The following is a 15,756-nucleotide window of genomic DNA, read 5'->3' on the forward strand; positions in this document are numbered from 1 at the left end:
TATCTCCTGCTTCCTTACCATATCAGTCCACCTAATTTTCAAAATCCTTCTATAGCATCACACCTTCTCTTCAGTTCACTTTCCTGGTTTTCACACAGTCAGTAATTCACTTCCACACGTACATCATCAGATATTTCTTCCTCAAATTAAGCCCTCTGTTTTATGCTGATAGGCCTCTTTTTGCCAGGAATGTCCTCTTTGCCTGTGCTAGTCCACTTTTTATTTTCTCGTACATTCGTAGTCCTGTGTTATTTATTTCTGATGTAGCAGAATTCTATAACTTCGTATTCCCCAATTTTGACGTTAAATTTATCACTAATCTGCTTCTGCTTCTCCTCATTACTTCGGTCTGCCTTCAATTTACTCTGTCCGTATTCTGTACTTGTCAGAAAGTTCATTCCGTTCAACAGGTCTCGTAATTCTTCTTCGCTTTCACTGAGGACAACAATGACATCAGTGAATATTATCTGAGATAACCTTTCACCATGAATTTTAATCACATTCTCAAACCTGCCTTTTAGTTCCACAGTTGCTTCTTTGACGTGTAGATTGAACAGTAGGAGCAAAATGCATTCGTGTCTTCTACCCTCTTTTATCTGAGCACTTCATTCTCGGTCTTCCATTCTTATTGTTCCCTCTCAGTTGTTTCAATTATTGTACAAGGTGCATCCGAGCTATACCATCTCCAATTACTCCTCCTAAATACTGGAAACAGATATAAATATGCAGTTTGTTTTAAAATACGTGTGCACTTGTTGAGAGTTTGTGACGAGTCTGCGGCATTGTATAGCGCGCTGAACTCTAGCGGTAAAATGAGGTCAGTTTTTGATACTTAAAATGACGAAAAATGTCCTCCAGCTGGGCACTGCAGACGACAAGGCTTCGCATCTGACATTTTGTCGTGCAATGTTGACGCATGACGACGGCAGGAATGGAACTCCCTATTTGTCGAGGGTGACGGTGGATGAGATGTGGATACAATTTTCCTGTGTGACTACAGAATTACAGCATCATCATCGTCAAAAATGTGTAAGACTGCAGAGAGATTGCCTCTAGAAGAGACACAAGGTTTTTTTTTTTTTTATGATTAGCTTGTGAGGGAAAAAATCACATGTTATGACTTGAACACACACCTTATATTAACCACCTTTCCCTACAGCTTGCTTACATTTTTCTGAGAATTTTGAACAGTTGCACCAGTTTACATTGTCAAATGCTTTTTTCGAGGTTGCGACACATCCTGTGAATGTGTTGCGATTTTTCGTGAGCCTTGTTTGTTTTATTGTTGGCGACATCAGAACTACCTCCCTGGCGCTTTTACCTTTCCTAAAACTAAACTGATCTTCATTTACCAATACTTAGTTACCTTTACAATTTATCTGTGTGTTATTTATTCTTGTCAGTATGCTTTATGCAAAAGTCGTTAACCTGATCGAACAACAGCTTTCGTGCTTGTCTGGCCTGTTTCTCCAGAATTGTGAAGACTATATTTTTCCAAAAGTCGATTGACAAACTGCCCGACATCAATAAAAGAAGCACTACAAAAAAGAAGCTGTTGACTTATAAATTTTCACGAACAATTCCTACTTTGGAATCGCATCACAAAAAATTCAAAAATTTCTGTCGTCTTTAGAAATACCAATATAAAAATATCTTTCTCCGCAAACAACAAACTTCGACACCACTTGTCTCGCACTGTAAACCCCGATAACGGAACACAGACAGGGTGTATACTCCCCGGGAAATCTGGGAAGAAGCCGGGAATTTTTTTCATCTGATAGAAAACTGGGAATTTTTCATTGTTCTATACTTTCTAGTTTTTGTAGTTTTGACTGGTAAAAACTGATACTCTGGAAGATACTTTAGCCCGCTACTGCAGAATAATACTGCATCAATAAAACATAAACGAGGGAAAAAACCAAAATAAAACTTAAGTAACAAAGGAAATGGCTATTTACAACACAATGCATGGGCAAGCATCTGCCAACAGCAAAATGTGTCAAAGGTTATAGGAAGAACACTATGCACTACTTCTTAACAATAAACAGTTTCCAATGAGCGTGATGTCACAACAGTTTAGATTACGTTTGTTTGAGCAGTTGCCAGCGGGTCACACACACATGCGCTGTCGAGTCACGTGTGAGCAGTACCTTCTCTCCCATCTGGCTGCGTGAAGTGTGGCTGTTAGCCGTTATCAGCAGTAGCAACAAGCAGCCAGATGCTACCCGGGAAAATTTTTCTGTCGCGCCTAAGCTGCCAGATTTGCGTGTGCGCAGAGCAGTCTGAGTTGTAGTGGGTAGGGGGTAGTCTCCACATAACCCGTGTTTACATTTAATGATTTTGCTGTTTCCTCTTTGTTTACAGCTCTCACATCAAATGAAAACAAAATGGATTCCTGTAGCCCGGAGCTAGCAAGTGAATTAAAATACATTCACATAGTCATGGAAGGCTAAAATAAGATATAGTTTCAGTTTTCTTATTTTATTTTATCTCCAGGTTTTTGGCAGTGGGGCCTTAATTGCCTTGTAGAACAATGAAGTTGTTTTTGTGAATTTCCTAAAGAAATTTGGCTTGTATTCATCTTTTGTCCAGAGACAGTCAGTTTGTTTGAAATACTAATGGTTAGTGTGAACTGTTTGCTGAATTCAGAGTGCACATTTTTATCTTGTGGCATGTATGGCATTATGCCATAAAAAAGAACCAAACATGAAATAATACTGTACTGGCACTCCAAGAAAACTTGCATCCTGAAAACCACACTGAAAATCTTAATATCATGTTTGGGCCTGAATCTGGACATACGAATGTGCACTTTCAGCCAAATTATGCATTTTAGTTTGGTTTACGAAATTTTGATGCTCTTGGTGTATCCTCTGATGTCCTTTTTCATTTATGATGTAATTTAGAGCTCTTAATGCTATATACGTTCAAACATACATGTCATACATGTCATCGTAGCTGCGCATGCACAGCAACACCGTTTTCTGGTGCTCTCTGACAATTGCTGAAAAGAATTCTAACCGGTCACAGAAAAATGTTGTGAATGGTGTTTTGAAAAGTGTTACTGTCAAAGTAGATTTCATTTCACGCAAGATGAGTTACATTACGTGTGCGAATGTGCTCTCAATTTCTGAAATCGTAGAGCATTTGATTCCAATTTAAAGCTTAACAAGGTGAGGGCAAGCCACGTAGAAGAATTTTGAGCCCAGAAGACCAGACATTTATGTCATTATTTAAAATTTTGCTGGCACATTTGACCAGACATTTATGTCATTATTTAAAATTTTGCTGGCACATTTGACTGACGTATTAAGCTTAGCTTTTCTTGTAGCTGTACTATGTATATTAATGTAAACCATTAATTTTTCCTATTTGTGTGTTCGCGCTGCTTAACAGTGATGTTGCTATTGGCTGACTACGTCACGTGTCCTATGCTCTGAATATGTGCTGTAATCAACTTGTGAGATCATGTGACATGAGCTATGGTTGGCTTACAAAAGCCCACCGCAATCTCAGTTTCAATACTTTCGACACTAACGTGCTGTGTTTGGTGGAATTCGAATATGTACTTTCATAATATGAAAATATGCAGCGTACATGTTGCAGTACGTCAAAGATCTTTCCAAAACGTGGCTTTTTGTACTTCCCCCCTCCCCCCCTCAGCGTATACGTGCTGACAGAGAAATATGTAAATTACAGTGAAATAGCCGCCCTGCGTCGTACGTAGTCAAAATCGCAGGAAAACTCTGTACACAACCCAAAGAGTAGGCTCAAGCACTTTGATAAATCCTCAGTAGCTAACCACGTATATCTAAGTAGACACTGTAATGGAATATTTGATATGTAGAGGAAACAGAATTTTACTGAACTACTCAATACACCGCCCAAACACAACTGTCCGCTATTTTATTCCCCTTCAAAACTCAAAATGGGGTCATCACACTTGTTAGCATAAACACACATAACAAATAATCACAAAAATAAACTTCTCACACTTAAACAGGCAATGTATCATAGTAAAATCATACCAAATGTAGACTCAAAATTCCTCAGTACTGGAAGCAGTGATTTTGCTACTTCCAGTAAATCTTGAATGTTGAGGACTATTCCACATCTACTCATCTAGAAATACCATATGTGACTTTGCTGGGTGATTTAAGATAGTTCCCTGGTGTATCCACATTAATATAAGAAAACTTTTTATGTTCAGATCAGTTGCACTATGTTCATAAATTTTGTAACCAGACGCCAGTACCTGGGATATCTGCTTCACGTAGCAGTTAAACTAACCTTTGTCCACTTTGTCATTACTTAACATCCAAAATGTACCTGTGTCAAGAACCTTCACACAGTTGGCAAGATGATCATCTCGTGGCAAAATTTACAGAGAGATAAAATCCTGCAGAACATAAATACCATACATTACATAAAGAACTTGAAAATGTGAAGGAGAAATTCCACAAGGAAAAAATTACATTTATGTTTGCATAATGAATTTTTAAATTTGTAGCTTCTCAAATACTTCTTACTGTAATGTGAGGAGCATTCAATAAGTAATGCCACATCGGTTTTTTTCCCCCCCTCGGCCAGTTTCAATTGAAAAAATTAAGAATTTGCTGTGGGACATCTTGGAATGTTCCTACTTCGCCCTTAGTTTCACATAGTTCCAAGAGCTAGTGGCACTATACATTGCCTCCAAAGTGACATCTGTAACGGAGTTGCTTTCCGAGTAGAGAGCTGTCGTTGAGCTTCTTTTTGCAAAAAACCGGCGCATCGCCGACATTCGTGGGCACTCGCAGAACGTCTGTGGAGAGCTGACAGTGAAGGAGAGCACGGCGAGTCGTCGGGTGAGGCACCTGTCATTGTCACGGCGAGGTCACGCTAATCTGTCAGATCTGCTGCTCTCTCGCCAGCCGCACGCAGCTTTGACTCTTGCAATGCATTTGTCACCATAAAAATGCAGACAAACTTCTCCTTCTCCGTAACGACGCGAGGCCTCGCACACGTTCGTGCAACTGAGAGCAGCTCACAGTAATTAATTGTACTGTCCCTCCCGGCCACCCTACGGCCCAAATCTCTCATCTTCTGACTTCCATCTGTTTGGGTCAGAGAAGGATGCACTCTGCGGGAAGCGGAGGAGGTTATTAGTACAGCGAGATATTGGCTCAGACGTCGACCAGTAGAGTAGTACTGTGCAAGCGTAAAGGCTCTCCCGGTAAGGTGGTGTAAGGCCATTGCTTTGAATGGAGATTGTGTTGCAAGATAGGTTCTCATAGTCGAAAGACTGGGGAATTATATGGTGTATTGGAACCCTGAATAAAACTAACCTGCTTTCACAAAAATCTTGCATTAGTTTTTGAACATACTTCATACGTATACTTCTTTATACATCTTCACATTATTTTAAAAGCATGAAAAATAGATTTTATAAATAGTATGCAAAAAAAATTAATTCCAGTAATATGCATATTCATACAGTTATATATACTCAAGCTCATAAATTAAGGATAATGGTAGAATGTGGTGCCACACAACGTGGCACTAGACAAAACTGGCGCTAATAGCTTAGGCACACAGGGGACACACACGACACAGAAAGTCCACGGTATTGGTCATAAGCTGAGAAAACCGTCCTGATACACATGTGCTACAAAACGCCACTGTTTCCTGCGCATGTACCCCGACATCAGTAAGGGATATGATCACCGTGCACACGTACACGGGCGGCACAACGGGTTGGCATACTCTGGATCAGGTGGTCGAGCTGCTGCTGGGGTATAGCCTCCCATTCTTGCACCAGTGCCTCTTGGAGCTCCTGAAGTGTCGTAGGGGTTTGAAGACGTGCAGCGACACGTTGACCGAGAGCATCCCAGACGTGGTCGATGGGGTCTAGGTCTGGAGAACAGGCAGGCCACTCCATTCTGTTTCGAGGTACTCCTCCACGATGGCAGCTCGGTGGGGCCGTGCGTTATCATCCGTCAGGAGGAAGGTGGTACCCACTGCACCCCTGTAAAGGCAGACATACTGGTGCAAAATGATGTCCTGATACACCTGACCTATTACAGTTCCTCTCTCAAAGACATGCAGGGGTGTATGTGCACCAATCATAATCCCACCCTACACACCACAACCTCCGTACAGGTCCCTTTCGAGGACATTAAGGGGTCAGTATCTGGTTCCTGGTTCACCCCAGATGAAAAAACAGCGAGAATCGCTGTTAAAACTATACCTGGACTTGTCCGTGAACATAACCTGGGACCACTGTTCCAATGACAGTGTACTTTGTTCTTGACACCAGGCTTTACGGGCTCTCCTGTGACCAGGGCTCAGCGGAATGCACCTCGCAGGTCTCCGGGCAAATAAACCGTGCCTGTTCAGTCATCTGTAAACTGTGTGTCTGGAGACAACTGTCCCAGTGGCTGCAGTAAGGTCCCGAGCGAGGCTACCTGCAGTACTCCGTGACCGTCTGCGGGCACTGACGGTGAGATATCGGTCTTCTTGTGGTGTTGTACACTGTGGACGTCCTGTACTGTAGTGCCTGGACACGTTTCCTGTCTGCTGGAATCGTTGCCATAATCTTGAGATCACACTTTGTGGCACACGGAGGGCCCACGCCACGACCTGCTGTGTTTGACCGGCCTCCAGTCCCCAAAGTATTCTGCCCGTCATAACGTCATCAATATGTGTTCTTTCAGCCATTTTACACACACAGTCACCATTAGCACGTCTGAAAATGTCTGCACACTTACTCACTGCTCTGTACTCTGATATGCACCAACACACCTCTGCGTACGTGGACTGCTGCCAGCACCACCGTGTGACGACCGCAGGTCAAATGCAATGCACGGTCATACCCCGAGGTGATTTAAACCCGCAAACTGCCCACCAGAGTGTTGTCTCATCATGTATCATCATTATCCTTAATATATGAGCATGAGTGTAATTACTTCATCCCAGAGGCACTTCTTATAATCATGTGACATACAGTCAGATCACAAACTTATCTCAAGCATTGCTGTAAATACATATCACTTGACATAATTAATGTGAACTACCACAATTCAGAATCAAGAATACTAACACTGGTATCACCATCACCACCACCACGATCGTCATCTGTATCACCACCATACTTCAATATTATATATACTTCATATCAACATTCATGATCATCATCATCATCATCATCATCATCATCATCATCAGACTCCCATTATAAAAATCATTCTGAACGCAGGGTATTCATATTCATTTCATAAGGCCAAAAGCTTACTTACTGACAGTCTTTCTATTGTGTCTATCAGCGGCTCAGCATCTCCACTATATGGTGAGTAGCAACTATCCTTTTCATACCATTGTCATAACTGTGTAGTATGTATTACAAACTTTCGCCTTCTTATTGTAAGCATTTTCAACATTATTCCAGTTTACTCAAACAGTTCTCATATAAAACGTAGGTCTCAAAATTTCATTACTTGCCTGGTCTTGTACACAACCTCCTTTCTCGAATCACCTTTCATTTCAGTGTGTAATCGAAATAACAAAGTCGTCAAAATACTTGAAATTCCCGTTGCAAGTTGTCTACTCGCAACATTACTAAGTAATGCTTCAGTTTCCCCATTAATAATCGTATTACATTTGGTGGCTACAGCCCTACAATATGACAATAAATGAACAAGCTTCACTTGCTGCCTCCAATTCCTGAACTATGAACATATCCACATTCTTTTAAACAACTCATAGTATTTCCCATATATACCTTAATGTCATTGATAAAGCATAATAATTTCCTAAATTCAGTCGCTATTCAAACATATAAACACCTTTGACCCCTGACAGAACAGAAATACAAAATATACTGTCATTACTTTGTGAAGTATTCTCAAATTAGAAACAATTAATTACAGCTTCCATTTCATAAGAACAAGAAGAATTTTTGCTTTTCAGCAATACTTGTAAATAAATTCTCCATGTTATTGTGAGGTTTAAATTCTCCATGTTATTGTGAGGTTATTTTCAATAAATTTTAGCATGTCAACACTTACTACTTATCAGAGTGGGGACAGAGTGGCAGAAAAAGGCACACAGAAGAGAAGGAGAACGATGAAGCACATAAGAACAAAGAACAGGGAAACAGTACCACATACTACACAGCTCGCGGCGCCAATTTGCCTTACCGTTGCCATCTGCGCAATCTGTTGTTACCGAGGACATAATTTGATTGTGTGTAATACCTCTGCATTTCACTGCGAAACAATTTCACAAAATGCAGCAGTGACACACTGACATTTCCTTTTAACACTTTTCTTTGTAACCTTATAATGTAAACATACTACCTACAGCTTTGGCCATACATACACACATTTCCTCACATTGACATTCCCAGCTTTTCTCGTATGCTTACACAAATAGTAATGATGTCCAGTACCGGTAACATTAAATAGAAATTTGTCATTACAAGACAGACTCAACATCGTGAAACTCCCCTTTTTTTCTCCCAACAGATACTTTTGACGTACAAATCTTCCCGTTCATTTTTGTTCTTCTTTGGTACTGTTTTGTATAGTGTGGCATTTGTTTTTTAATGCGTGTTATGTTATGTTACGTTATTGTTACTTTAAACAACAAGTAAGTCTACATTTGGTATGGTTTATTTAACAACAGAAATATTTGTCTTTAATTTAGCATTTTTACTTGAAACTTTGTTTTGAATATTGTCACTGCCTCTGATTCTCACCACTATTGTCTGTTAAATCTAAAGCATGTAATTTATCGAGTCACATATTTTCTTTGTCCCATATATCGGATGTATTCTTACTCATTTTATTCGTACTAATTATCCTGTTTATTTTCTTTTAGTTCATACTTCTGCAGTAATATTTTGTTCCATACATTTATTAGTCATGTTATCTTCATGCTTTATCATTTTATGTGACTTTTCATAAGTTAACCCCCCCCCCCCCCCAAATGCATTGCCCATATGCGTGGTGGGGCAAATGAAAGTGACCCCGAGAACAAACTTCCGGATACAAAGAAACATGGCAGAAGAAAAGATATACAGTACTACCCTGACTGTAGCGGATGTTGAAAGTTGGCACTTTTGGGCTCTGGTCAGCAAGTTGCCGAAGCTAGATCGTAACTGAACTGCTGGTATCGCTAAAGTCTCATCTGAAATGTTCTGCTGCAGTTGTGGGAAGGCTACGAGTGTCATTGCGATACACCTCGGACTCGGAGCTCCCCACACGAAGTAATCGCACACTGACAGATCGGGTGACCGGAGTGGCCAGCTAGGGCCACTACCAGACTGACCCCTGCTAACGACTCTGTCAGGAGTCGTACGGGCAGTCGTTCCACAGTGTCGGGAGTATCTGTAGGTTTTTTCCTCTTCCGTTAATGCTGCCAGTCGTATCCACTCATCTGGGCCACTTTTATTTGCCCCATCTCGTACTTACTGACGTTCTCATTTGCTACCGAAAGCTGCTCGCATCATTTGCCTGCTATTTCCTCAGCAAACAGCTTTCCACTTCTACGTTTACCATTACTGCCCGTATTAAATGACTTTGAGAAACATTCTGTGTACATTTTTTGTGATGGGCTCATGCTCCCCATGATAACCCCCCCCCCCCCCCCTCCCAGCCCACCTCCCTCCGTCTCCTCTCCCCTGTACATGAAGTTATTCTACATTTCAGGGACTGCAGGACGTGTAGACGGTCTTCCTCCGAGGCCTCGGAAGTCACAGATTGCGGAGGTCCCGCCCTACGTGGCTGCAGGGCGTGCTCCACACCTCCGCCTCCCGCTTTGGTGCTGTCGGACGCACTGCCGCCACGGTCTGCAGGTCGACGGCACCTCTCTGTCTGCTGCCCGACGGGTCGAACCGGTGGCAACTGGTGTGTGGGAGCCGATTACAGAGTTGTGGTAGAAGTGGGGACAACCCGTGTTTGGAAACTTAAAAAACTGTAAAGCTTCGAGTGACAATTTTTATCCCGACTGCCAGCTTATTTGCCCATCCGTGTCTCGAGAAAAACTCTTCTCGTCTCACGGGTGACACAAATAATTATTATTTTCTTTTCTGTAGATACACCCACATAAACTGTGTACAGATGTCGTTTCAAAGTTTTCCTCTCCAGCAAATGCGTGTAAAATTGTCTCGGTGTTCTGTCCGTATCGCACATTCGAGGTAGAGCTGGAGCTTCTGGAGATATTTGCTGTCTCCTCTCTTGGAAGCTGGAGAGACACTGAATGGAGTAAATCTTTCTCTCCTGTGCCCTCAAGTCAGGATTACAGAATGGAAGCAATACAGGCTGATCGCACCCAGTACTACATCTTTCCTGTGAAACTTTCTACTTCTGACGTCCTGCGTACGGTCCGTGTCTAGTGCCACTGTAGCTGATTTCCCTGTTAAAATTATTACTTCACATCTGAATTTGTATCGGTCTGTTGTTGTAGACTTCCAGTAAGATGAAGCACGAGAGGAGATCTTTTGTTCCATTGAGGATATGAAGATCTTATCTTGTGCTTCACCATACTCTATAACAAAAAAGGTTGTAGGAATTTGGATGTGACCCAGTAAATTTAACAGAGACCTCAGTGAAATGTGGTATTGGGCACTATAAGCAGAGCATCATCATCAGGTTTTCTGCCTATTAACACGTTCCTGAAAGCATTGCAGTCTCCATATGATCCTGTTCCAGAGTAAGTGGTTTTGTAGTCTGAGACTTCCTCTTTCACTTCATCAGGCATTTTTAGCCTTCTCCTTTCTATCTTCTCGTGTCCTTCTGCTGCACTTCTGATAACTATCGAGAGAATGCCCTTTTCCTTGCAGTGTCGCCCCACCCAGTCTGCATTACTTTTCTCAATTGGGTTTAGTAGAGTTCTTTGTTCTTTTAGCCTTTCCATTAATTTACTGTTCCTCACTTCACACATACATTTTATTTTCACTATTCTCCTCCAAATTCATATCATGAATGTTTCAGTTTTGTCTCTTTCATTCTTCTTCAGTGTCCAGCTTTCCCCTAACACAAAAGAAAAGCTCCAAAAAAAAAACATTTTACTGGTATTTTTGTGCTTAATATTTTGCCTCATAATGTCAGAGATATTATCAGAGGGTTGAGGCTGAGATACTGGTTACAAATTAATTGAACTCTGCAAGTTGAACTGTTTATAAGTACCAGTGCAATGGTCAGGTCGTGAAATTCGGCTGCTTCCCCGAGGTCGCGGCATCTCGCGGACTGTGTATTTAGGAGCTCGGGGTGGGGAAGAACTAGCACTGTTTGTTTTATTTAGCACTCAGTCCCAAAATGTGGCTAACATCAATGCTTATTCTTTTCTGTTAAAACTGTCTTTTTTTGTTTTGAATTTTAATGGCCCCTCTGCTCATCGTAGCACAATAAAGTTTGGCTTCAGATGAAACCACAGTATCGGAGAAACAAATTTGGTGGTTCTCTAGCCCTAGGGCACCATCATTGCTACTGCCAATTTATCCGTGTCCCCCAAATGACAATTGCTCTCTTGCTCCTTAAACGAGGTGTTACAAAATTCACCGAGCACTGAAATACTGGCCATAAAAGGCTAAGGAATTGTGTGAAACGTGGTGGTGGTGTCAGTCCCACCTTCTGATGAAGGAAATGGCGCGCATCTTTGAAAGCTGGAGTTTGAGCTCGGATGTTACACAACACGGACACCGAGAAAGTTTTACACCTCTGTACAAATGTGACTACTGCAATATTTTTGCCTAATGCTATAGGTGCCTAGTGCGTACATCACATTGCCACAATGTACACTGCAAAGCTCTGTCTAATATGTGCGGCACTTCGAAGTTTGAAGAAACTATTCACTGCAGATTACTGAACAGCACTTAGTTCCACACTTCCCACTGCGGTGATGTAATGGTGACAGAGTTGTGTTTGGAATACCTAGCATTGGATAAGATTTTGAACTGAAGATGTTCGCTGAGATATTACAAAGTGATTCTCCTGTGATGCGCTATTTGTATGTTTGACTTCCTGTACACAGCTGCAATATTTTTATGCACAAATGAATATTTCGGCTGGCACAATCGCGGCTACTTCATTTCGTGTCGTTTGTACACATACCTGTTAATCTTACGTTTCTGGTCGGCATTTGTGGTAAATCGGTGAAAGGAGGGTATTGGAAGCTTGCTGTGATTAATTTTTCTCGTGCACTGTTTCTAATGTAAGAGTTTTTAAAGGGGTTTTCATATGACTGTTTTTATGGACATGACTTATTATTATTATTATTATTATTATCATCATTATTATTGTATTGTATTGTGTTTCATTTTGTTCCACTTTAAGTTTTGAACTGTCTTCAGTGTATATACTTACAATGTAGTATTACCAACTTGCCTCAACTTAATTTTTTTCTGTGGATGACACTGTAAGATTTAATTAATAACTGGAGCGTGTGTGTTTCACATTTACAGGTGGCAACAGAGAAATGTTTTGTAATAGCGGATGTTAATACTTTGTTGTTGAGAGTTGTGTGGTACATATTCTCTTGTGTTCCTATCCCCTTAGTCTTTCTGTATGCTTAATAATGAGTGTGGAAGAAATGAGGCAACTTTAATAATTAATCGGCTAGCTGTAGTGCAGTAGTTGTAGGCTGAAATGCTGTGATTTTTTTTAAAAAAGAAAAAGTACTGTGCAAAATTTCACATTCACTACACTCGATTATGTTGCGGTATATCTGGCAGGTGCAGCTGCGCGACACTTTGCTTCCAGCTCACGTGTCGTGTCGTGTCATGTTATTTGCCACTGCAGAGGATCTTCACAGACATACAAACAACTCGACTGACAGCATATTTTTCAGCATATCGGGCTCGTTTCTGCACTAAATGCACCTTCGGCTTTGTCCTGTAGTTTCGAAATAGATCTCTAGTATCAGATGGTTCACAAAAACGGGTAGTCACGAGGTTCTTCAGTTAGTAATAGAGAAAGGGTCATACATGAATTACTGCTCTTCGTCTGTGATGTGTCAGTTAATGAAATTTAATGTGTTTATAGAAGCAAATGGAGCAGGGCGGCAGTTAAACCAATCGGCCAAAAGAAACAAACAGTGAAGTACTGTTTATTTTGTAGATGTACAACTCTTACCCACTCTTCACAACTGAGTTTCATTTTTGTTTCATCTAAAACATCTTTCACATAAATCTTAATGCTGTGTTTGACTAGTTTGATAAATCGTAGCAATGACATCACTAAATACTGTAAGCCCCTGTTTGATTTATTTTTTAATGTGCAATTGGTTTCAGTCAAAAGTCATATCCACCACCTGCCGTACATGTCATGGATAATGGAAAATTTCAGATGAAAAGGATATTTGAAAATTTTCCTAAAAATACAAACAATACTAAGAGTTATTTGTTAACAGCAGAATTTATATATAAAACAATGTCAAAATTATAATATATGTAAAGAAATAATGTTTAGATGTACAGGACTAGATGCATGGATTGCCAATTATAGACATCTGTCCAAGGAACACTGAAAATAGAATGACAAAGAATCACAAACGAACCTTAGTGAAAAATTTGTACTGGATAAAACTAAAGATAATGCTGTTATTTTACATGAGGCATGGAAGAGCTAGAAGCTGCTAAAGAACCAAATTCTGTTTTGAACAAACACTTCGAACTGAAAAACATAAAAATATTGAAATTTTTTGCTATATCTTGTTTCGAGAATAATACTTGTAGAAAGAACACAGCGACTGTGGCCTTTTTACGTTAAGTGTTTCGACCAACTACAACTCTTTGTCATTTTACTTTGTGTTTTCCTTGGGTGGTTGTCAGTCATTGGCACTCTGTGCATCTCTCTCTGCTTGGCTAAACATTATTTGTAAATATTACATTTTTGGTTGTATGTATAACTCTTACTATTACCAGAAAGCTGTAAATATTTCCTGTAATTTTACTGCAATTATGAAACATTCCTTTTCATCCAAAATTTTCCTGTATCCACAGCATACGTACAAGAAGTGCTGGAATAAGATCTTTGAACAAATGTAGTCACAAATTTAAAAAATAATCAAACAGCACCTTAGAGACTTACATAATGTCATTCCTATAACAGTCTTAGGTTTCTTCAGTGGTCTGTGAAGGAAACAAAAGAAAGACTTGCATGTTTAACTTTAAATATCTTATTCTAAAATATCTAGTGTTTCTTAAGAGCAGTTTAAAGTCAACTTAATGTTCGCAATATTTACGAATAAAGGTCAAAAGGTCGATCAGTTACTTTACGTCTCTGTCTTCTGTGTTTGCCTGACGGCAAATGGGTATAATTTAAATGTGTTGTCAATAGTAATACTGTTTGTATTGGGGACAATTGATGTCGCGAATGTAGTAGGCCACAAATTCAAACTGGAAGATCCTCGAAAGCCACTGCTGCCTGTGCGAAGCACCCAGGTAAAGAAATTTTCGTTCGTGTAGTGTCCGAATGAAATTCTGCACAGTATCTGCGAGGCACTGACTAATCTACTTTTATGTACACAAACAGATTTTTCAATATTTTTAGCGTGCGTGTGCGCTTACTTACGCTGTGTATTTTTAAACTCAGACGTAAGGCTGTCGTCTAGTAAGTGAGAGGCTTCGGCCGGCAAGTACAAACGTGCAGGCGTTTTATATGTACATATATTTAAGATGGCAAGTGTTCATTAAAATGTGTGGTTTTTATTTTCCCGTGTGACTTTCTTAACGATTGCTTTCCACACCGTCCCACTTTCCCAGACCACGACTGTGTAACCCGTCCGATACAAACGAAGTCTCCGGGGGGCCGCGGTAATCGTCCCGCGCGTCGGCAGTGGGCAATGCTCTCACTTTTATTGTTCTCGACTACAGGATGTACACGAATTTTAACTGTAATTACAGTTTTCTCCAGAATAAAAAAGTTTGTTGCAGTGCACAATTATTCAAGAACGGGAAGCAAAACATAAATTTTACTTCTTTTTGTGGGCGGTTTATGCTCTCGACAATTTTCAGTCGTAGGCATTCTCGTAGGTGCCTAGATCCTTTGTATTTTGCACACGACATGAGAAACTGGCAGTTTTCATTTAATTTTGACATCTGATTTTTAATAATACACTCTAGCCTAAACAAAGAGACGTACAGAAAGTATCCGAATGAGGCAGAAACTGGTAGATGAGATGTACTTGTAGAGACAAACAAATGGTTCCAATTTCAGAAAACACAGATGATGTACAGAGGAGAAAGTGGTTCACAAATTGAGCAAGTCTTCGCGGGTCATCAGGATTTGATTCAAAGCAGGACACATTACTAGAGACAGTTCTACTCCACGCAGTGAGGTGCCCCAGACAGGGGTGGGATACCGACCTGTCTGTCACCCACCGCGCGGCCCGACAACCGGGAGTGACGGTCCGGGGTGCCACTTCATTCCGTAGCAGGACTCATTCTGTGGCTGCGGTACGTGAATGATATTCTACTCCCCGTTTTGGTTGCCCTTCGTGGCAAGCCATTCTGGGGTTAAGTTTCAGCAAGACAGTTCCCACCCCCACTCGCACCAGCACTCGACAAGAGTTTCTACTGCTCGTCTTCACACTCGCCAAGTCCTACCTCGGCCAGTGAGGTCGTCAGATCTCGCTCCAGCTGAGAAGGTTTGGAGCATTGTGGGCTGAGCCCTCCAACCACCTCAGGATTTTGACAGTCAGATGCGCCATTTGGACATAATTTGAGGCGATACGTCTCGGGAGGACATCGGGCAACTCTGTCGATCGGTGCCGAGC

At 40.9% G+C, this 15,756-nt stretch overlaps 1 protein-coding gene across 2 annotated transcripts in view; it reads left to right on the plus strand.

Annotated features, from left to right (window-relative positions):
• Positions 1 to 14,689, plus strand: part of LOC124553612 (autophagy-related protein 9A) — a 142,363-nt gene extending 127,674 nt beyond the window's left edge. For both annotated transcript variants that reach the window (XM_047127466.1, XM_047127467.1), the window contains exon 16: positions 9,690 to 14,689. The gene's annotated coding sequence lies outside the window, so the exon portion shown is untranslated. The remainder of the gene's footprint in view (positions 1 to 9,689) is intronic.
• The last annotated feature ends 1,067 nt before the right edge of the window (positions 14,690 to 15,756 follow it).

Source organism: Schistocerca americana, chromosome 11, assembly GCF_021461395.2.
Source record: "Schistocerca americana isolate TAMUIC-IGC-003095 chromosome 11, iqSchAmer2.1, whole genome shotgun sequence".
Taxonomy (NCBI): Eukaryota; Metazoa; Arthropoda; class Insecta; order Orthoptera; family Acrididae; genus Schistocerca; species Schistocerca americana.